The sequence below is a fragment of the Felis catus genome, chromosome A1 (genome assembly GCF_018350175.1).
Source record: "Felis catus isolate Fca126 chromosome A1, F.catus_Fca126_mat1.0, whole genome shotgun sequence".
NCBI lineage: Eukaryota > Metazoa > Chordata > Mammalia > Carnivora > Felidae > Felis > Felis catus.
The window spans coordinates 231,323,551-231,346,677 of NC_058368.1; the positions used below are offsets into that span (position 1 = coordinate 231,323,551).

The following is a 23,127-nucleotide window of genomic DNA, read 5'->3' on the forward strand; positions in this document are numbered from 1 at the left end:
GCAGATCAGTCTGGGAAACGCCCTAAGGTATTCTCATGCACGTAGAAACACAGGTGAATATTGGTGTCTTCTTTTGGGTGTAGTTTTGTAAAGTTTATTGGAACTTATTCTTACACATCTCAATCTAAAAAAAAACGAATGTGATAATCATCAGGACATTTTACTATTATTTTAGGTGCCCTGCTTTCCAGGCACATGGTAGGATTGAACTCACCCAACCCTTGTTAGGCTTGGCCATGTGACTTGACTTGGTTAATAGAATGTGGGCACACATCTTTAAGAGCTAGTATACCAGTTGTTCCCTTGACTTCTTCCTGTCGTAGGAGTTCGAGATGGTGGAGTTTTTGTCAGGCTGGATCCCTTAGTGATGATGATAAGGAGCAGAGCCCCACCAGCTGATGCGTAATGGATATATAACATGAGAGAGAAATAATAATTTCTTCTAACCATGGAAACTGTGGGGTTGTTTCTTACTGTGGCATAATTTAGCTTATTCTGACTGCTACAGAAATTGCTACCAGGAGTGGGGTGCTAACCTAGCCAGAAAATTATAATTTGTCACTGGCTCGAACCACAAGCGATAGGCAGTGAAGAAACGGTTATAAAGTCTGGAAAGACAACAATCCATGTTATGCAGTGCAGAAAATTTTGGTTAAACCATTGCCCAGCTAGCTTGGAAGGCAGATGATGCGCCTAGTGAATTGGTAGCTCTAGAGAAGGGGGCAGGAAAACAGAATATTAGCAACGCATGTTGCTTTCTGTTGGCTGCATTTTAAGAGACAGGGTCAGAAAAGAATTAGCTGGATTTTAATCAGGGGTTAATGGGAAATTTGAGGCTTTGCAATGTTGGAAAGGCTGACTGACATTGGATTCCAAACAGCAGAAGATAAACTTGAGAGGGCCTTTGCTAATAGAAAAAATGTTAAATCTGAGTCTTGCAGCAAAGGGTGTGACCTCTTTTGCCCACTATTAAAAACCATTCAACCGATTCTGTTTCCTTGGCTCACTACATTATTAAAACCTCTGCGTTATTAAAACGTCTTTACTAGAGTAAAGATCCAAGTAAGATATATTTTGAAGGTTAACTATGGGTGTGCCTGCTGGCGGATGAAGTTTTCTAGAATCAAGTAGATCAGGGGCTAATGTGACTGCAGAAGATACACTTCCAAAAGAATCGCTCTAGGTTGAGCTATAGGAGACTGTAACTACTAACCTCTTAAAATGACCCTTGGGCCCCAGAGATTTAGGGCAGGAGGTGGGCTTAGTAAGCTCACCCTCAAGCTCAGCCTGTTCCCTAATGCCTGCCTGCTTTGGAAGTATCAGAGAGCAGAATAGCAGAACATAAAAGGAAATCAGGGTCCATGGAGGATCATGGATAATGAGGCTTCTCGCGGAGAGCATATTTAGGGTCTAATATTCCCCAGGCCCAGGGTTGACCTTAAGGTATTTGTCCAGGGTTTCAGAATTGCTAGAGACCAGTGTCCCTGCGTCTCTCCTATTTTCTCTTTCCAAACAAGAACGTTTGTTGGAATTGTCTGTTCCCTGTTTCATCTTTGTAAATTGGGTATGTGAGGGATAGGTAACTCTTTTTATTTCATAAGTCTCCAGAACAAGAAGAGGCACATCTAAGCACAGTTTAGTTACTGTGTCTCACTTCCTGTTATGGACTCAATTGTATCCCCCACGATCGAATGTTGAAGCCTTAATCCCCCCATGAGCCTATACTTGGAGGTAGGACCTTTAAAGAGGTGATTAAGAATAAGTGAGGTCATAAAGGTGAGGCCCCAATCCAGTGGGATAGACCTCAGGAAAAAATCAATCCTGCTACGCCTTGACCTTGGACTGTTAGTCTCTAGAACTGTGCACAATAAACTTTTGTTGTTTAAGCCCCGCTTCTGTGCTATTTTGTGATGCCAGCTTGAGCAGGCTAACCCAACTCAGGAGGAAGAGACTGCCCTGCGTCACCCAGAGATACTTGATCCGGGGCATGGGGCTTCTGAGTTGTCTCTCTTGGGTAGGAAATAAGTAGATTTTGTTTAAAGGGAAGAAAACAGAGCTGACTATTTAGCGACCAGAGAGGTGAACTGCAGTTATCATGAGGACTCTTCAGCTGTTAGGATTGTGCTTCCACAACCTCTGGAAGATAGGCTCGGTCATGTGGCTCACTTGGCCAATGAAATGTGACCAGAAGCGACAGGTGTTTTGTCTAGGCAGACTCCCATAAGAGGGAATGCGGAGTTTGCCATCGCCCCCCCTTCCCTCTGCCACAGCATCTGTGACGTTCCAGATGGTAGAGTGTCTGTCAACCTGTGTGCCTGAATGCAAATGACATAGAGCAGAGTCCCAGCCAGTCGACAGTTGTCATGAGCATGGGTGAGAAATGATGTTTACAGCTGTTGAGATTTGGGGACTGTTCATTATGGTGGCATAGCCTGCTCGATCTCAGCTGATTTAGTCAACAACAAGAGAAGGGAAATGTCCAGAATTTTCACGGGATTTGTGTTAATATGATCAGTGTATTAGAGTTTGCCCTTCATTCGGTAAACAGTAGAGCTGACCTCAGAGGATGGTCATTAGTCACGGAGCTGTCTTTTGTAGTCGAAAGCGATGCTCTTGAATCAGGGTCGGAAGAATGTGCTTTACGTTAATTTGTCAGTAGTGGTCCTGGCTTCTCCCCAAACCAGGCACTCTCCTCCACTCGGCTGCCTCTAGTTAGGCAAGGGTTCCATGTAATCACTGATCAGAGCAAGCCTGGGCCTCCAGCCCACACGTCAGTCCCATTTACTTCGAGCTGCAGCAATTGGGCCGATGAACACTCGACAGCAAGGAGGCGGAGTCATCAAGGAACCTTCAGATCGCATTTAGCCTTAACGCGAACCTCGAGCCGGGAACAAGGAATGGCAACTCACGAATTACTAACGTTTGTAAAATCAGGGTATGATGACCCAAGGCATACGCTGTGTACCTTTTTGAATAATGAGAATTTACAGGAATTTAACCCCATATAATTCTAACAACTCATTGATAAAACTCTATGAATGTAGTCTGGTATGTTGTTATAATAGGGAGTTAAGACTGGCTTAAAACATTCTGTAGGATAGAATGCATTGTTGTCTGTTGAGTGGTTGGATGCTTGTTCTCCAAACAATATTTTGAAAGCAGAGAATCTCAAGGGTGTGTGTGTGTGGGGGGGGGTGGGGGGGGAGTCATACTGTATTAGGACCCACCCTAATGACATCGTCTTAACTTGTCATATCTGCAAAGATCCTGTTTCCAAATAAGGTCTCATTTACAGGGGTTGTGGTTACTTATCCTTTGAGGGGACGTAAGTCAACCCACAACACCTTGTAATATGTCTTTTCCCTTAAGCTTCTTGGAAGGGACTTAGGTCTCTTACAATGTCACTTGGATGAGCAGGGAAGTCCCCTGAGGCAGAACTTGAGGGCCTGAAGCAGAGTGGGTGTGAGGGAAGGAGCACTGAAGGTCGGACGTAGGAGGACTTATCAGTGTTGGGAGGACTGTTTGATTAGGAGCTGAGTTAGCAGAGTGGCTCCGAGAAGAGGTGTGCGTGGCTGCATGAACCGTCGACACTACAGCAGAGGGAAGACGGGATGACAGCTCTTGGGATTCTTGCCTTTGGAAGAGAGAGACCCAACTCAAAACTGCCTAAGTGAAAAAAGAGAGATGGGGTTACAGACACACGTAAGACTGGGAAGACCGGACATATTACACGTAAAGCAGAATCAAACAACCATTGGTTGTTACGGGGAAATATCAGAAAGAGCCAGGAAATCTCTCATTATTATAACTGTCTAGAAATTAATAATATCAGGCACCCAAATATACTTGAATGCGTTGGTGAATGGCCAGTTTTTAAACTTAGGTGATATTACAGAGGTCTAAAGAAGGAAGAAAGGACTTTTTGCTGGAATAGAAAAGGTTTCATGGAAAAGTTAAAATATCAGCCATATCTGATGAAGCGCGTGAGATCTTTATCACAGGTCTGGGGTGTGAATAGTGACTTGAAGCTGGGATTTTTCGGGCTCATGATGTCGAACTCCGGTTTCAATAGTGTTACTGGAGTTCAGACAGTCAGCATTCAATGGAGGGCATCCATTTGGACTCGCTATTTCTAGCCAAGGGCTGAAACTTAAAGAATGTGGATTCTCTTCCCAGGTCAATAGGGTGCCCCCTTTGTGTTTATTCTTTTTTAATTAGAAGATATGGAACAGTCAAGTCAATCCCTAGAACGCATCAACCAAAAGAGAGTCGGCACTTCAGCTCAGTAAGATCAAGCGTATGGATTTGCAATTTGAGTCATCCTGTGTTAGAATAGATGAGGGAGCACATAAACCTCAACCCAGCTTCTGCCTCATCTTTGGGGTTGGAGGAGAAAGTGCCAGACACGATACATGTTTGTAGGACATGAATCTCCAAAAAGCCAAAGAGACATTATTGCAAAGCACCCTAACCAGGAGGAAAGTTCCCTGTCTCCAATGCGTTTTACAATTCAGGAAGAAATAAAAAACAGAAAGAGAGGGAAAGGGAGGAAAGCATGGAGTCCTGTGGGTGCCTTGCTGCTGTTTCATAATGATTATGTAATTTCAGTAACTGCAAATTAGTAGTTTCATGTTTGAAATGTATGCACGTGATAATCATCCAGGAGTAGAAAGGGGAGATGGAGTGAGGTAGCTTTGTCTTCCAGTCCTGATTCCCTAACTTTTCCTCAGAGGCACTCATGGTCACTGGTTTCTTCCGTATATGCCTGGCAATATTCTTCGTATTTTTTTTTAAAAATTATACAAGTGGGAGGACACACTATAAGCTAATTTTTTTTAATTTTGAAGATCAGGTTGTATGAATACATGAGGCATTGTGCTTTTTGGTCTGAAATGGCACTCTATCATTCGGCTGTATCATGATTTTTTAAAGAAATATTCTTGAGAGAGGATGTTAGTAGGGGAGGGGCAGAGAAAGAGAGAGAGAGACAGAGAGAGAGAGAATCCCAAGCAGGTTCCACACCAGCAGTGCAGAGCCAGATGCAGGGCTCGAACCTGCGAACCGTGAGATCATGCCCTGAGTGGAAACCAAGAGTTGGCTGCTTCCCCAACTGAGCCACCCAGGCGCCCCCCGTATCATGATGTTTTAAATCATCCACCACTGATATACTTTTTGGTCATTTACATTCTTTTGCTGTTAGAAACAATTGAATTTTGTGGTATATACATGGTTTCACATGTGTGTGAGTCTACCCTTAGGATAAACTCCCCAAAGGCGAACGTGTGACGGGGGTCGGTCAGGAAAACAGAAGCCAGTCTTCGTCGTGCTGCTGTTAAAGGTTTTCAAGGCAGTGAGGACATACACATCCTTAGCACATGTGGGGCGGTGAAGGTCAGGGAGGATACAAACCGCAATCTGGGACTCAGCGGGGAGCACCTGGGTGGGTGGTCCTTCCAAGCTTAGTGAACTTGCTGTGGTTCCCAGAACTCTCTGAAGCCCTCACCAAGGATCTCTGCCTGCAGCGCCACGTGGGTGGTCCTCAGGAGCTCAGCATGAGCAGCAGTCTCCCACCTTCCAATTGTCTCTCGTCTGCAGGGGCTGCTCACCGGAGTTCGAACTCAGAACCGTCCTGGGAAGGGGGCGCTGGGGACAGAGCCCCCTCCTTTCCTCCTGTGATGCCAGAGTGGGTGGCGGCGTCGGAGTTGACAACAGACGATCCAGGGCAAGCCATCAGTGTGTCAAGAAGGGCTGGGTCGGTGGGCACGTGAGCTTTATATCTTAATTGCTGCTGCCTAATTGCTGTGCAGAGAGGTTGGTATCAATTTACGCCTCCAGCCGAGAGTGTAGACGACGGTATTTGTAAGAACAGAGCGCCAGTGCAATGGACGAAACAAAAATTGTATCTTTGCTAAACTGGTCATGGAAACTGAGATTCTATGTAGTTTCCAGTTTGTGTTTTTATTTTTTAAAAAATTTTTAATGTTTATTTATGTTTGAGAGAGTGAGAGACAGAGCATGAGCAGGGGAGGGGCAGAGAGAGAGGGAGACACAGAATCCGAAGCAGGCTCCAGGCTCTGAGCAGTCAGCACAGAGCTCGATGCGGGGCTCGAGCCCACAGACCGTGAGATCATGACCTGAGCTGAAGTCGGACACTTAACCGACTGAGCCACCCAGGTGCCCCGCCCCCCCCGCCCCAGTTTTGTTTTTAAATGATAAGATTCATACGTTTGAAAGCCGTTTTTTCCCTGTGACGTGTCCGTTCACGTCCTTTGCCCATTTTTTTTTTTTAATTTTTTTTCAACGTTTATTTATTTTTGCAACAGAGAGAGACAGAGCATGAACGGGGGAGGGGCAGAGAGAGAGGGAGACACAGAATCGGAAACAGGCTCCAGGCTCTGAGCCATCAGCCCAGAGCCTGACGCGGGGCTCGAACTCCCGGACCGCGAGATCGTGACCTGGCTGAAGTCGGACGCCTAACCGACTGCGCCACCCAGGCGCCCCAACCCATTTTTATGTTATGTTGTTGCACTCTTACCTTTTGATTTATAGGAGCCCTTTGTCACGGTGCTACAAACGATACTGGAACGGGTAGTTTTCTTTTGCCATGCAGAAAATTTGAAAGTTGTTTACTCAGATTTTAAAAATCTTTTATTTATAACTTTTGAACTCTGTGTCGTGCATATAAAGATCTTCCCTACTTTGAGAACATAAGGGAATTGGCCCATGTTTTCTTCAACACTATTTATGGATTTTTAAAAATTTAAATCTTTGACCCGCTTGTAATTTATTTTGGTACAATGAGCGTGGTAAGTATGCAACTTAAAGGGGAGCAGAGGCTTCTAGGTTAAATGGTGTTCTTTCCAATGCTTTCCCAAGTTACAAATTCCAGACATCCCACCTGTAGGTCCGGGCGGCCCCAGGTCAGGTCGGGCAGGCAGAGGACCAGGGAAGACTTTCCAGATCGGGGCAATGCTGGAGGCGTGGACTTGGCATAGTCACAGCAGGGAGTAAGGAGCTGCTAAGGAGAGGTTGATGCTGTGGAGTAGAGTGGGAAACAAGATCAGTTCAGGAGGGAGTCATAGGGAAGCCCCTCGATATCAGGCCAAGGTGGTAGGAGCCCAGTATCAGGCCAAGGTGGTGGGAGCCCAATATCAGGCCAAGGTGGTGGGAAGGAATAGGGCTTTGAGCAGAGAACTCGGTGTGTCTCAGAGTGTTTTGGGAGGTTTGGCCTGGTCGTGGATTGGGGAAGGCAGGTGACAGAGTAGGGGACTTGCGTGGAGGCCACTGTCACAGCCGCAGGCTGAGCCCAGCTCCTCCATCAGGACTGGGTAGGTGGCTGTCTGAAGCAGAGGGGCTGCCTGGCAGAACAGGGGCAGGTGTCAAACCAGGACTCCCAGTAGCATCCCCAGACTCAGAACGGAGTCCCGGAACATCCCCAGGAGGCCTGGGGATGCGGTGTTCTACCTGGGCTTCACATCAGACCCAGTGTGCTTGTGGGACCCACGGCTCCACGATGAGACCTAACATTTGTTGAGTTGAGGACGTGCCAGGCTGCAGATGGGTTTTACACGTACCGTCTCATTTGATCCTCACCTGCTGTCACCCCCATGGCAGAGGTTGGGAGACTGAGGCTTATAGAAATGAGCCAGCTTACTCAAGGTCACAGGGATTGCAAACAATAGAGTCGGGCTAGTGAAGCGTGTCTGTCTCCGGAACTGGAGCTTGTCATCATGCCCACGCTACACCTGTGTGACTCAGGCTCGACAAACGTTTCCCTTGATGGGTGGTTATGAGCCAAGGTTAAAGATTTATGTGCAGGTAGAAATTGTCCACTTATAGTTAAAAATGGACCTAGGCGTTGGGATCTGCAAAAAAGGGATTCTGAAGTGTTGACGTACTTTCTAGTCTAAGCAGGTCACTGCCTACACGGAGAGATTTTAAGAGCTTCTTTGGGGGAAAACACTCCCTGTCTCCCAAAATGTTTCTCCCGGCTTCTCGCAGAAGCCCAAGATTCCTTTAAGGGAGACCAAGGCTTTCATCAGAGATAAGGTTTAAAACTAAAGGCTGGGGCTACTGTTTGTTCCTCTCTGTCCCTCAGGTTCTCTGCAGGGCACACACAGCAGATACTTGATCGGTGTTTTCTAGAAATGCAGGAGGAGAAAAGATGGCTTCTTTTAAAAACGTTTATCCTTCCCGTCACTTGCTGTTTTTGTGCAATTATTTGATAAGGAAACCCGGGTTGTAGGATTGGCCGTGTTTACTTGAGAGGGAGGAAGCTAACAGGCTGTGAGTTCCTTTTCAGCAAGCACCCTGCACCAGGAGCAGTCTTCCCGGGGTCTGGAAGTCAGGACTGGCCACGTGGGCTCGAGACCTGGGCGGTCACATGCGGTCCCACGCTTGGAAGGGCTCTGTGCTTGGTTTCATGCTCTGCTCTCCCGCGCGGTCTTAAAACTCTTCATAGTTTTTGAGGAAGGGAAGCTGCATTTTCATTTTGCACCGAGCCCCACAAACTATGTGGCTGTTCCTGCCCGAAATAATGTGGCAGGCGACACTTGCACAAACTTGGGACAGAACACTGTATTGACCTCCAGTTACCTGCCTGCGTCTGAATCGTCGGTGAGGAAATATTGGAACCCGGGGTGCGAGGGGCAGATTTGGATGAGGCTTCACGTGGGTCGCCACCCTCCGTCTTTCTACAGCACCTCTCCGACCTTTCCGCTCTCTTCCTTGCCAGCATCCTCCACAAGCCATAATTAAAACAGCAGCGCTGTTACTGAGAGAAATGGGAGAACTCAGCACGTAGCTAGGGCCTCTGCTCCAAATTTGTAGCTGTTTATCCTCTGAGATTCTGCGACTCTGTCTCCTGGGGGCTCCTAGTCTCTGGTAATACATGGCACTGTGGACATTGGGAGAGTCTACAGGTGGATCCTGTTTCTCCCGACAGCCTGGCACTGAACATAGTACTTAAGTGGCTGGGGTTTGAACTTGGTTCATATGAAATCATTGGCAGAGGTCCAGGAGGTAAAACAGAAAACAATCCTGTACTCCTTGCCTCCCCCTTCCCTCCCACCCACCTTCCCTCCAACTTCTAGGATCATATAGTGCAAAGTTTGAAAACTCGTGGCTTAGATCCATGTATGGTCCTCCTGGTGTTTGTCAAAATCTAAGCCTACTTCAACTTGAAGCGTTGTAGGTCAAAGAAAATTGAGAGAAGAGGCCAGAGCCGGCTGGCTGTGTCCCTTGGATGGTTCAGCCTAGATACCCATCCTGGATTCCTCTGTTCTTGAGTATCAGCCTTTCCGCTCTTGTTATGGTAGCTTCATTCTCTTTTGCAACAACCCTGTGGAGCGGGGCAGTGGGGTAGGCTGATCCATGAATGGCCCCTGAATGGCCTTGCCCCCATAGCTTTTAGCCCCCTCCCACTCTGAAGTTGGGCTTGGCCATTGACTTGTTTTGACCAAGGGGCTGTAGAAAACGGGAGGTGAGCAGAAGCTTGAAAGTGTTTTGCTTGCTGTATTGGTCAGGGTTCTCCGGAGAAATTGAACCCCTAGGATATATAGAGAGATATAAGAGGAAAGTTATTATAGGGATTGACTCACATGGTTACGGAGGCCGAGAAGTCCCACAGTCTGCCATCAGCAAGTTGGAGAATCAGAAAGCGGGTGGTCTAATTACATCACAGTCCGAGGGGGTGTGATGGTGTCAGTCCCAGTCTACGTCCAAAAGCCCAGGAATCAAGAGTGTCATTGTCCAGGGGCAGGATAAGATGTTTTAGCTCACAGCGAGCGAATTCACGCTTCCTCTGCCTTTTTGTTCCATTCAGGCTCTTGGCAGATGCCCCCCCCCCCCCCCAGCCCCACCATGGTGAGGACCGTCTTCTTTACTCAGCCTACTGATTCAAATGCTCATGTCTTCTGGAGATACCCTCACAGACACCCAGAAATAATGTTTTTCTAACAATCGGGGTATCTCTCAGCCCAGTCAAGTTGACACATAAAGTTAACCATCACAATCTGCAGTGAAAAAGAGCAACCCTTTCTACATCCTTCCCCACCCCCACCAGCAGACCCTTTCTGTTCTTTTTGGTGTTTCCTTATGTATTTACCTCCATAATTCTAAAGATAATGCTTATACTGCTATTTCTTGACATTTAGTTTCAGATTACAGTTTTATTACTGTTGAATTTATGTTAAGAAAACTCAATTAAACTTTATAGGTAGTTCCCTTCCCCACCTTCAGGGATGGAGAGGTTATACATTCAGTGTTTTCATTATGTTCGCTATTCAGTCTTACTGATGAGCCAAGTTATATTTTAATGATTATATTTTCTCTCCTGTGCATTTTTGGTTCCTTTCTATGGGGAATTGCAATTTTTCTTCTCCCTTTTCTATCCTTCTTCATCTCTCTGACATTACCTTTCTACACTCTCAACCAGCTTCTTCTTCCGACTTTTATTCCAGCTTTCCACAAGGTCACACCTCTCAAATGTTAGTCCCAGTTATTTATTGTTGCTTTTGGAGCTTGTGCTTTTAGTGTCATATCAAAAAATCATTGCCAAGACCAAGGTCAAGGAGCTTTTTCTCTTACTTTCTTCTAGGAATTTTACAGTTTCAGTGCTTGTGTTTAAATCTTGGATCCATTTCGAGTTAATTTTTTGTGAGTCATTTGAGATAGTGATGTAAGGTAGGATTATCCGGTTTTCTCACCACCATTTATTGAAGAGATTATCCTTTCCCCATTGAATATTCTTGACTTCCTTGTCAAATATTAGTTGACTGTGTACCTGTGGGTTTATTTCTGGGCCCTTCATTCTGTTCCATTGGTCTATGTGTATATTTTTATGCCGGTACGAAGATACATCTTTTACCATACTGTTTGGATTGCTGTAGCTTTATAATAAAGTTGGAAATCAGGAGGTGTTTTGTCTCTGGCTTTGTTCTTCTTTCTCAAGATTGCTTTGACTGTTCAGGGTCTTTTTTTTTTTTTTTAATTTTTTTTTTCAGCGTTTTTATTTATTTTTGGGACAGAGAGAGACAGAGCATGAACGGGGGAGGGGCAGAGAGAGAGGGAGACACAGAATCGGAAACAGGCTCCAGGCTCCGAGCCATCAGCCCAGAGCCCGACGCGGGGCTCGAACTCACGGACCGCGAGATCGTGACCTGGCTGAAGTCGGACGCTTAACCGACTGCGCCACCCAGGCGCCCCTGTTCAGGGTCTTTTTATGGTTCCATGTGAATTTTGGGATTTTTTTTTTCTATTTATTTGAACAACGCCATTGGAATTTTGATGGAGATTGCATTGAATCTGTGGATCACTTTGGGTAGTATGGCTATTTTGATGATATTCATTCCTCCAGGGGTGCCTGGGTGGCTCAGTCAGTTAAGCGTCCGACTTCGGCTCAGGTCATGATGTCACAGCTCGTGAGTTTGAGCCCTGCATTGGGCTCTATGCTGACAGCTCGCAGCTCAGAGCCTGGAGCCTGCTTCAGATTCTGTCTCTGTCTCTCTCTGCCCCTCCCCCGCTCATGCTCTGTCTCTCTCTTCAATCTAAATAAACATTAAAAACATAAATAAAAAATAATTCTTCCAATCCATGAACACATCTTCCGTGTATCTGTATCTTCTCCAGTTTCTTTCATCAAAGTCTTTTAGTTTTCACAGTACAGATCTTTACCTCCTTGGATAAGTGTACCCCTGGGTATTGTTTTTGATGCTCTCATAAATGGGACTGTTTTATTCTTTTTCAAATATTTTGTTGTTAGTGTATAGAAGTGCACCTGATTTCTGTATGTTGGTCTTGTATCCTGCGTCTTTACCGAATTTGTTTATCGATTCTAACAGTTTCCGGGGGGGTCTTTAGGATTACTTATGCAGAAGGTCATATCATCTGCAAACAGAACAGCAGCTGAATAAGGTAGAGGCTTTTCTCATACGTCTAGAGACCCCCGGCTGGAACCCCAGGACTCTGTGTGTGTTGATGGGGCTCGACTCCGTGGGGGTGTGAGGGGGCACAGCCATCTCACCAGGTGCCTCCCGCCTTCGGCACCTGCAAGTATTGCTAACAGGGCTGTTGCTTTTCCCGGGATGCATTTATCCTCTTCCTGGAGTTTGTGAACCTTACTTCCGGATTATGATGGGTGTCGTATTGTATCCTCACATGGGGTGGTGGGGGAGAGAGAGAGAGAGAGAGAGAGAGAGAGAGAGAGAGAGCGAGCGAGCTGGGGGTGGGTTAGAGAGAGGGAAAGCTCGTGTCTCTTCTTATACGGGCACTAATCCCATTCCTGAGGGCTCCACCCTTACGACCAAATCACCTCCCAAAGGCCCCACCAACTAATAGCATCACATTGGGGGTTAGGAGTCAACATGTGAACGTTGGGGCGACACAGTCAGCTCCTAATACACCACGAGATAAAGAGTCAGATGTGCACGTTTGCCGAACCCCAGGAGCGCTGTGCCAGCTCACCTCCCCTGCCAGTCAGTAAGAGCTTTCCTGCCCTCCTCGCTTCTTCCTTCCCGCTATGGCCCGCGGGGGTCAGAAGCTGTTTAGCGAGCAGGGATAGAAGCCGAAGCCGGGGAAGCCGGGGAAGACAGCACAGGCCGTGGCAGCTCCTGTCCTGACCTCAGAGTACAGTCTGACCTGGGCAAGTGGAGAAACCACAGCTTGGAGCAGTGGTTTGAATTTCGACACTTACAGGGGAGCAGATATTTAAAATATGGAATTGATCTTTTGTGATTTAGGCCTTTTTAGATTTTTATACTCTAACAGTGACCAGGACACGTATGGGGCAGTGTTTTTTCCCAGGAGTAGAAGAGGAACTTGTGCGCCAGCAGTTTTAAAGCGAAAATGAGATGAAAATGGATGTTACTAAGTTTCAGTTGCTTTATGATTATATTCCAGATTTTGGGTGGTTCATCATAAAGGTTACATTTATCTGAGCATATCTTTCTTTTGCCTTCACTTTTGAGGGGATAAAATTCTTGGCTGTTTTTTAAAAATCAGTTCGATGATATTATTCCATTGTCTCCCTACATCCAGTGTTGTCAAAGAGAAGTCTATGTCACTGTCATGATCATTTGCGCTTCTGAATGTCTTGCAAAGGAGACACTGACAGCCTTTGTTCTGGACTGCCCCTTTTTGTTCTCCCTTCATGTTTGTTTGTTTATTTATTCATTTATTTATTTTTTGAGAGAAAGAGAGAGAGTGAGGGAGGGGTAGAGAGAGAGGGAGAGAGAAAATCCCAAGCAGAAAGTCTCTGCACTGGCAGTGCAGAGCCTCACACGGGGCTTGAACTCATGAACCACGAGATCATGACCTCGGCCAAAATCAAGAGTTGGACGCTTAACCGACTGAGCCACGCAGGTGCCCCCGGGCTCTACAGGTGATTTTAGAGCAAAGAGCCTTGGAAGATGGAGCTGCTGTTTCCTCCTGGAGCAAGTGGTGGCTTTGCTCAGTGCCTTGGGAGTGAGAGATGTGCCTCCCTCGGGGTTTTCAGCACTGTGTCCTCAGAGCACTGAGATTGCTTTTCCTAGTTTGTGGTGGGAGGTGTTTGGAGCCTAGCCTTCTTTTTGGCTTAGAACAGAGAAAGTACCATTTAGACGAGGAGTTGACCAAATTCAAGCAGATCATCTTTTTATGCGCTCCTCTAGTGTGGAAACACCCTTCCACAGTAATATGTATAATCCTGGACGCTCAATTGTTGCCACGGCAACAATTATCTGCTGTTGCTTAATTCCCATTGACAGCCCCGAGCTTGATTTTAGCTGACATCATTTGTGCTTTTCTCCCACACATTTATTGCAGAGAACTTACTCTATTTTTTGTAAACGTAACTCATCCGGCCTTCCCTTGTTGTACACTTTCTTGGGATTTTCAGAGCAGAGGCGTTGCTGTTCTAAAATTTTACAACGATACCAGTCCCATTTCATGCTCCGCACACTTCCCTTTCCGCTTGTTCATGCTAGATATGCTACATTTCCCATTTTGTGACTTTTCACTTCTTCAAACTGCCCTTTATCGCGGAAAGTTCTACATTGTAATTTGAAAAGTAGAACACTAAAATACCCATTTCTGAGTGATCTGCTAACTACCGGGCCATAATTGTATTCCAAATTGATAGTTCAGCTAAAACTTTAACTATTTTACTCAACTTGAGAGGTATATTCGTAGCTGATTATTCCCGCTTACGGCTTCACCCAGAGCTTTTATATCACAGTTATATTTTGTGCCACGTTACATATTTTTCCATCTATTTGCACAAAGCTGGATAAAAAATGTTAACAAAGACATAAAAGTCATATGTTAAACCAAGAATACTCTTGGAGTCAGAAATGGTATACTGCATCATCTTACTTTTATTTTTTTTTCTGAGATTTATTGCTGTGGAGAAGATGCAACCCGAGAATATGGGAGCTAATACACGTGTGCCAAAATTTCAACCTAAGATTATGAAGCCAAACCTTCTTTCATACTCTGGCTGGAAACGAAAAGGTCTCCGTGTTCAGATAAATGACCTGAGACAGAAAAACAAGTACGAATCATAGAGATGAGACGCGTCTTGAGTCGTGTGCGTGTTGGGTTGGGTGTTTTCTTAGCGAGGGCTGGCCCATTGTTTCAGTCCCTCTTCCTTCAGTGATTTTCCACAGCATGCTTTAACCTAAGGGAAGTTAGGAAGCTATGAGTAGGATGGCAGAGAACGACCATGGCTCTACCTTTTCCCCATAATTGAAGGGCAGGGTTTCTTAATCTGGGATCCGTGGAGCCCTCAGGGGTTCCCCAGGCAGGCTTTGTGTACAAGGTGGGGCAAAGGTTATGGTATACTTACGGGAAGTGCGTCCACATCTTTCCTCACATTCTCAAAGGAGTCCGTGATCTTCCAGGCGCCAAGAACGACGTGCAACAACTTCTCTTCGACTGTAACGTAAGGGCTGATGTGTAGTAAACACTTAATGTGTGAGGACTGTTTTAAGAACTTGGTTGCAGATTATTAGGGATGATTTCGGATGTGCCCAAAGTAGGGGGAACGGTAACATATCCGGCTTCAACAGTCATCAACATTTGGCTAATTGTTTTTAGCCCTTGAAATGCCCGGCCTGATGTGCTTGTCATAACTACCCTGAGAGGTGGTGCTGTCAGTACTGTTGCAGATGAGGTTGCTGAGGCTTCGGGGGGCTCAGCCACTTGCTGACTGCTGTACAGCTCGTGAGTGGTCAAGCGGGGAGCTAGGATTTGAACCTGGGGCTGGCTAGCTCCGGAGGCCTCCCCAGGCATGCCACCGGGCATCTCCCTTCTTGCGTGGCTCTCTTTTGGAGAATCTTTGGTCCGTGCTCTGCGCTCCTGCTCCTGAGTGCTGTGTTTGCCTTCCGCAGACGTGCTTTTATTCTGGTCGGTGCTGCATTTTACAGAGTGCCTCTTCAGCTTAACACACGGTTTTATTGTATTTTTTTCCTCCCTGGTTTTTTTTTTCTTTTAATTACTCCTCTTGCTTTTATTCTGATACGAACTCTCTGGGAGAAGTATTTATATTCCCACTTTTTTGGCGAGGAAAGCTCAGATGTTAGCAGCTTGACTAAAGTTATACCTCATAAGTGATCGAATTGGAATCCAGACACTCTGTATTCTCACCTGTCCAGCACAGACCGGGCTCGAGGCTCAGTTAAGTGTGGCACGAAATTTGAAAGTTTATTTATTTTATTTTGAGAAAGAGGGAGAGAGGGAGAGAGCGAGCGAGCAGGGGAGAGGCAGAGAGAGAGGGAGGGAAAGAATCCCAAGCAGGCTCCATGCTGCCAGCGAATTGTGCCATGAAATTTTAAAAGAAAAATGTGCAGAGTGTATTTTCTAATTTTTTTTAATGTTTATTTATTTTTGAGAGAGAGATGCAGAACGGGGAGGGGCAGAGAGAGAGGGAGACACAGAATCCAAAGCAGGCCCCAGGCTCCTAGCTGTCAACGCAGAGCCCGACGCAGGGCTCGAACTCATGAACTGTGAGATCATGAACTGAGACAAAGTCAGACACTTTAACTGACTGAGCCACCCAGGTGCCCCTAGAGTGTATTTTCTAGAAAAGAGCTTATATTCACAGGGTCAGTCAATGGTGACTAGAATTGGCCACCTGACTGGAAATGGTAGTTATTTCAGCAAAGGGGAGAGTGTGAGGCTTACGGGGTGGGCATCTTGAATGCCCGTGTGGCACGGAGGTGTCCCCACACTGATCAGATTCTCAGTATCTGCTGCGGGCTCTTGATTCTCAACGCCAGGCTGGGCCCTTGGGCGTCACAGTGCATGCTCCCACATCACTGTGAACCTTTTAATAGGGGAAGGAGGGACTTCTTGAAACTTGGGGATTTTAGGGCTTTCTGTCACCTCTAGACAGCCCGATCTGTTCTCTGGAACCAGGAGCGCCATCAGCTGTCATCAACCAGAAGGTCCTGTGGCTGTCATCTTGTTAAGGCAAGCATCCAGGCGAGTGACGTCCCAGCATTCAGAAGACACTCCTGTCCTTCAGGGAGCAAGGGGGCCAGCTCAATCTGTGTCCTCTGACCAACTCACCTAAACATACTGCGTTTACGCACAGGGATGAGGGAACGGGGAGTGTTCTGCTCTACACGGACGTGGGTAGGAAAGAAAACACATTACAGGGAAAATATCAGAAGCCAGAAAATTATTATGAAAAACTGACCCACCCTTAAATGTATAGTAAATGATTAATTTGCATTTTCAGTATGTTAAAAGCCCAAATTACTGCTGGAATTTGCATTTTCAGTATGTTAAAAGCCCAGATTGCTGCTGGACATTAAGACACAGTGATGACTTGGCCGAGTGGTTGGTTGGAAATCATCTAATCTGATGATTAATATAAAAAGAATTTAATGCACACACCTTTGTATTTATATGGGTCTAGAAAGCTCTGTGCACTGTGCACTGTGCAAAGTGCACCTATCACTTTGAGGATTTGGAGGGGGGAGGGGCAGATTTTGGACGCTTTCTGTTCCTACTCTGCTCACTTTTTAAAAATTCATAATGAGGGGCGCTCGGGTGGCTCAGCCGGTTAAGGGTCCGACTCTTGTTTTCGGCTCAGGTCACGATCTCGAGGTTTGTGGGTTTGAGCTCCGTGTCGGGCTCCGTGCTGGCAGTGTGGGGCCTGCTTGGGACTCTCTCTCTCTCTCTCTCTCTCTCTCTCTCTCTCTCTCTCTCTCTCCCCCCTCCCTCTGCCCCTCTCTCGCTGATGCTGTCTCTGTCACTCTCAAAGTAAATAAACTTAAAAAACACAAATTCATAATGGGCATGCATTGTTTCCTATCATCAGAAGGAAACAAAAACTTGAAGCACGGATTAGGAGGTGAGATTTCACTTTTCATCCTCGGAGCTCACCGAGGAGGGGGTTGCTGCCAGAATCACCAGGGATGTGTCTCAACAAGGGCATGCCCGCCTCTCTTCCGCCCCCTTCCCCCTCACCGCAGACATGGCCTCACTGCCTGGGTAGCCCAGGGCGCGGCCAGACAGTGCACCCTGGTTGCGACGACCCTGTGTGAGCGGCAGCACAGAGAAGGCCTCACCCCCTCGGAGCCCAGTGCAGTGTTTCCCTCGTGTGGTCATTTGAGAGTTCGGACGGCTTGCTGGGCCTCGCGGCCAGCCCCTGCCCGTCTCTGACGGGGGTTCGATAGATACCTTTCCAGGGAAGGTGACGATGCTGGAGGAGACCAGAGGACCAAATTGACCCCCTCTCGGGCATTCCTCTGGGGAGGGACATCAGAGCCATCTGGGCAGAAGCAAGATTTGTCTTCTTTTTTGGGAGAGAGCAGTTTGTGGCATTAAGCACCCCCATTTGTACTCCCAAGAGGGAGAGAGTGTTGGATTTGACCTTCTGAAGTTTTTTTTTTTTTTAACGTTTATTTATTTTTGAGACAGAGAGAGACAGAGCATGAATGGGGGAGGGGCAGAGAGAGAGGGAGACACAGAATCAGAAACAGGCTCCAGGCTCCGAGCGGTCAGCCCAGAGCCCGACACGGGGCTCAAACTCATGGACCGCGAGATCATGACCTGAGCCGAAGTCGGACGCTTAACCGACTGAGCCACCCAGGCGCCCCTCACCTTCTGAAGTTTAAGGACACTTCTGGAAAATTAGGATGGAACACTATCCTCGAACCAGGACATTTCTGAAGACGGGACACCTGTGGGTGCCCCAGACCAACAGGGACGAGGCTGGGGGACCCACATGCCTCCATCTTCCATGTCTAAGGAGAGCTGGGATAGGCAGGCTACTCAGCCACCCTGTGCCTCAGTTCCCGCATATGGAAAAGTAGCAGAAGATGATTGTTGAGGTGATTACATCCATTAGCACACATGTGTGCCAGCATCTACCAAACATTAGCTATTCTTTTTTTTTTTTTAATGTTTATTTATTTTTGAGAGAGAGAGAGAGGCAGACTGCAAGCAGGGGGAGGGGCAGAGAGAGAGGGAGACAGGATCAGAAGCAGGCTCTAGGCTGTGAGTCATTAGCACAGAGCCCACGCGGGGCTCAAACCCACCATCTGTGAGATCATGACCTGTGACCTCCTCCTGTGGCCTGGAGGAGGCCCCCTCTGTGCAGGAGATGTGGGCATTTAGGTGCCTTCGTGAGAAACTGGGAGGCCAAGAGGGGCCTCTTGACTCCCTTTGTGTCTTTATCTCACGCATGCCCTTGGCGCTGCCCCATGGCTGGTTTCGTGATAAACCAAGACGAAAGCAATCTTGAGTAAGACGCTGTCCTTATTCTTGCCGGAGTTCGAACCCAGGATAGATGGTGTGGCCGGAACGAGCTTTGGCGTAGTTAACAAGATTGAAAAGGATGATGTCTCGTTTAATTGGGAAATGGGAAGGAGGGAAATAAAGGCAAGAACCCTGCTTATTGGGAGCCCAGGGCATTTGGTGGCTCTGAGCTGGACGTCCCCGTGAGGATCCTCTGTTGAGGTTAAATTAGGGCCTGTGGTGGTGGGTGGTCTGCCAAGGTTGGGGAGCCAGCCACCTGGTCGTCCAGCCTGCCGCCCTCCAGCCATCACGGCAGGTAGGTGAGGTTGATCTCGAAGAGGTTCCAGAGGGAGACATGGGGGGCCCTTGACCACCAGCTTGCTGGGCACTGAGGCATGGTACTTGGGACCCGGGGTCGGGCACGCTCCAGGTGCCAGCGGGCAGGGGCATCCCAGCCACCCTGAGAGTGTGGACAGGCTCAGCCCTGGACTAGGATTATAGCTGGGGCTGTTCGAAATGGGGCTGTACCCGTGGCCACTGCCTGAGCACCCCCTGGAGGGAGTGCTGGACAGGCGCCTAGACGTGGCGGGAGCTGGGACCTCGCGCCAGGGCCCCGCACAAAACCGCAGGGCTGTGAGATGGGGCGGTGGTGGCGTCGGCTCTGTGCTCACGGCATGACGTCCTCAAGCCTGTTCTCACTTGCTGCGTGTGAAGACACGGGTGCTGGGCCTGCCCAGTCCCGAGTCACACAGGCTCCAGTACAGGTGTCCTGAGGTGCCGGATGGAGCCTCCAGACCCGTCTGCTGCAGGCGCATGGGCGTTAACCCAGGAGACAGTGGGCGGTGGCCACGTTCCTCCCTGGATGGCGGCAGATCTCAGGGCTCGACCTGAGAGTCGAGCAGACAGATGTGGCAGGAGCGTGGGCGGCCCTCGTCGCCCAGCATGATGAGGACCGCTCACGAGGCTGCCTCGGGAGGTAGATGGCCAAAGCCCTACCCTAGCTTTCCCCCAGGGGAATTTCTTGCCTGAATTGCCAGGAGCCAGGATCCAAGAGCCCCGGCTTCACGACGATTGGCGTAAACCTGCTTATGGCCAGTTGGGCAGAGAAAAGGCAAGTGTGTTGAGCCATCGGCAGGGAGCGTGGGCCCCGGCGTCCTCCAGGGTGAAGAGGTGGACGAGAGTCACGTGTGGACTGCATACCACTTCTTGGTGTTGGGGAACTGCCATCACTGTGCAGTTTCCGGAGGGATCTCGCTGGCCAGATCCACGAGAAGAGTGTGCCCTGAGCAGACTTCATGGCATTCATCTTCCCTCGGGTGGCTCAGCACGCACTGTCCAGTTGCCTGGTGTGCTTGATGGTCTGGGGTTGAGCCGGACGTTGGGAGAAAGTGGTGTGGTTGCAGAACGTGGGCCGTGCTCTTGAGCCGTATGGGACAAGGTCGCCTGCTTGTTCCTGATGCTTTTGGGGGGGGGGGAGGCAAAGAGGAAGGAGGCCCAGAGGCCTGGCCTGGTGAAGCGGGGTTTGGGGAACTGTACTGGACCAGCCGAGGCAGCACCGGCTGGGGAGCCACCATGGTTTGGGAAGGTCCTCTGGGACCGTGGACTGGGTATGAGTTTCGTGGTGTTGCCATACCAATGCTCCACAAACTGGGAGGCTTAAATCAACAGAAACTTCTTCTCTCAGAGTTCTGGGGGCTGGAAATCTGAAATCAAGGTGTCTGAAACAGGGACGCACTTCTGCAGAAGGCTCTAGGGGAGGGTCCTTGTGTCTCCTGGCATCTGGTGGCCCTAGGTTCCTGGGCTCGTGGCTGCATTACCCTGATCTTTACCTCTGTCATCGCTTGTTCCTCTCCCCATGTGTCTTTGTGTCCTCTCCTCTTCTTATGAGGACCCCAGGCATTGGATTTGGATTGCCCCAAATCCAGGATGATTCTTTTTTTTTTAATGTTTATTTCTTTATTTTGAGAGAGAGTGTGTGCACATGCATGCATGCATGGGAGAGGGGCAGAGAGAGAGAGGGGGAGAGAGAGAATCCTGCTCTGTCATCGCAGAGCCCAACTCAGGGCTCGATCTCACAAAAGGTGAGATGGTGACCTGACCTGAAACCAAGAGTTGATTGCTCAACCAACCGAGCCACCCAGGCGCCCCTCCAGGATGATTCTGTCTTGAGATCCTTAACTCATTACTTCTAAAAAGACCCTTTTTTTTTCCAGATGAGGTCACCTTCTGAGTTTTGGGGTAGACATGAAATTTTTCACTATTTAACCTACCACGTGCTGGATGGCAGGAAGGGGGCAAGGACCATGAAGCAGAGTTTTTGCGGTGGACTTACGGCCAGGGGCATAGCTAGTGATTTCCCCCAGCTGTGTCGTCAGGAGATGCATGATGTTGGGGGGAGGGGTGGGCCTAGCCATACTGGATGTGAGCCCCGCCCCCCCCGCCCCGTTCCTGGCATGTATTGCAGATCGTACAGCATCACTATTGCAGAAGTGTTGCAGCTTCTGCGGGACTGAGGGTCTCAAGAACACACTTTTGAAAGTCGGTTCCACTGAGATAAATCTGAGTGGGAACACTCAGAGTGGAGTCTTGCAGGCGAGGCCACATAACTGCCGCCTCTTTGGAAGTGAAGTTCACGTACTCCAGCAGACCCAGGAGTGCAAATACTCACAGTGGATTCATGTAATTTACCCATTCAAAGCTGGGGTTTATGCTGTAATGAATAGCACATGCTAATTTAGTTTTGGGTTTTTATATTACTGTTTTTTTTGCAGTGCCCTGCTATGTCCTAGTAACACTTGTTCATGTCATTGGGAGCACTGGGACGTGGTGGGGCACGAGATTGGTCCATCTGTATCTTCTCAAAGGGGTGGACTGTGGTGGGCCATGGCTGGTCCTACTGCAGGCTTAGTGACTCGTAGGACACGGGCCATGGAGCATGTGACTAACTGTATTGTAGTCTCTTCACGGCAGTGCTTAGAGCCTGTCTGCTGCTGTGGCCCCCAGACTGCATGGTATAAAGCTCCAAGCTTCCCTGACCTGCTGGATCGCTCACTCCACAAAGCCGGCACCCACTATTCCATTTTGGAGCTGCTTCTTTGAGCAAAAAGGAAAACCACGGGGTGTTTTGTTCTCATACGTGTGACTGTATCTCAGGAATCCCTTCTTCACTGTCTGCTGTCTCAGTGGGTACACCGAAGTGGACTGAATTCATGCTTTCAATTCTAGTCAATCTTAATACCCTGGCCAGACGTTGTGGTCTGGCCTAGTTCCCCAAACCATGCCCAGATCAATCTCCACGGCTAGGGGGATGGAAGAATCAATTTGACTTAGGCCGGTCAGGCACAAACCTGGCTGGGGGTGGGGTGGGGAGGGTGGAGTCCGCCTCTCTCAACTACAGAGCCGAGTGGTGGAGGGGAGGTTTGTAAAGACATTTGGAATTTTTTTTACCTTAAATGAAGGGAGATAATGCTGGCGGAAGAAATAGAAGATGATGACCTCGTATGCTGATATTGTCTGGATTGTATGTATCCTCCAGATGGCTCGGCCAGATACTTGCTGACTCCAGTGTTTCCATTTCTTTCTGACCTTTTCCCCTCATATTAAGGAGTAAGCTTTTATTTTGTTTTTCCTAGAACTGGGAGCCATTCTGGGGAGCTCTGCTTCCCAGGTATACGTGTTGCGTTTTGATCATTGAGTCGATAACAGAGCCATGCTCCGTTGGAGGCACTGGGGATACCAAGATGTGCAAGTCTGGGTTGGTTAAGCTGACACTAGCTGCTGTAACAAAGAGACCTCGCGTTCCAGAATTCTAATTACATCAGTGGTTTGTGACAGTTCAGGCTGGTGGGTGGCTCCACTCCGTGTGGTCACTCAGGGACGCTGGCTGACAGTGGCTCTGCAGGTCTCAATGCGTGGCTTTCAGAGTCATCCTAATCCTTGGCACTTCTGCGAGCAGGAAGGGGAAAGAATGTTGGGGGGGGGGACACATGCAAGGTTTCCGGAACCAGGCCTAGAAGTGACATGCGTCACTTCTGCTTACATGCATGCCTCTCTTCTAGAAAGTTCCTGTCTGCCCTCCCAGGATATGCTCAGTTTAATGGGGAAGAACAACATGTGAACCAAAGGCGGAGGAGGAACAGGTCTTAAGCAGTTGTTTTCCTGCCTCACGTCCAGTTTCAGTTCCAAGTTGTCCCAACACTAAGAACCGCGCAAGGGGAAAGAACTTCCAGATGGAAACACATACCTCCTGTTACATGGGAGAAAATCATATTTACAATTTTTTATTTCCCCTTATATCTGTTTCCAGGCAGCTTTTTCCTATGCTTAGTGATGCTCCTCTAAGTTTTATTTACCTCCTTGCAGCCGCTGGCCATTCTTAGTCTCTATTCCTTGGAAAAAACCAAG

At 48.1% G+C, this 23,127-nt stretch overlaps 1 protein-coding gene and 1 long non-coding RNA gene across 4 annotated transcripts in view; one reads left to right on the forward strand and one right to left on the reverse strand.

Annotated features, from left to right (window-relative positions):
* ATPSCKMT (ATP synthase c subunit lysine N-methyltransferase) overlaps positions 1 to 23,127 on the forward strand; it is a 240,033-nt gene that overhangs the window by 47,267 nt on the left and 169,639 nt on the right. The gene's annotated exons all lie outside the window — the stretch shown is intronic.
* On the reverse strand, positions 14,329 to 22,570 carry LOC102899766. 3 transcript variants are annotated; one of them, XR_006586324.1, is made up of 4 exons: positions 22,171 to 22,570; positions 16,360 to 16,597; positions 14,822 to 14,910; positions 14,329 to 14,653 (listed from the first exon to the last, which is right to left on the reverse strand). It is a non-coding gene; the product is annotated as an uncharacterized LOC102899766 (long non-coding RNA). The 3 variants fall into 3 exon arrangements; XR_439611.4 differs by having other exon boundaries at positions 16,360 to 16,495; positions 22,171 to 22,542; XR_439610.4 differs by lacking the exon at positions 16,360 to 16,597 and having other exon boundaries at positions 22,171 to 22,528.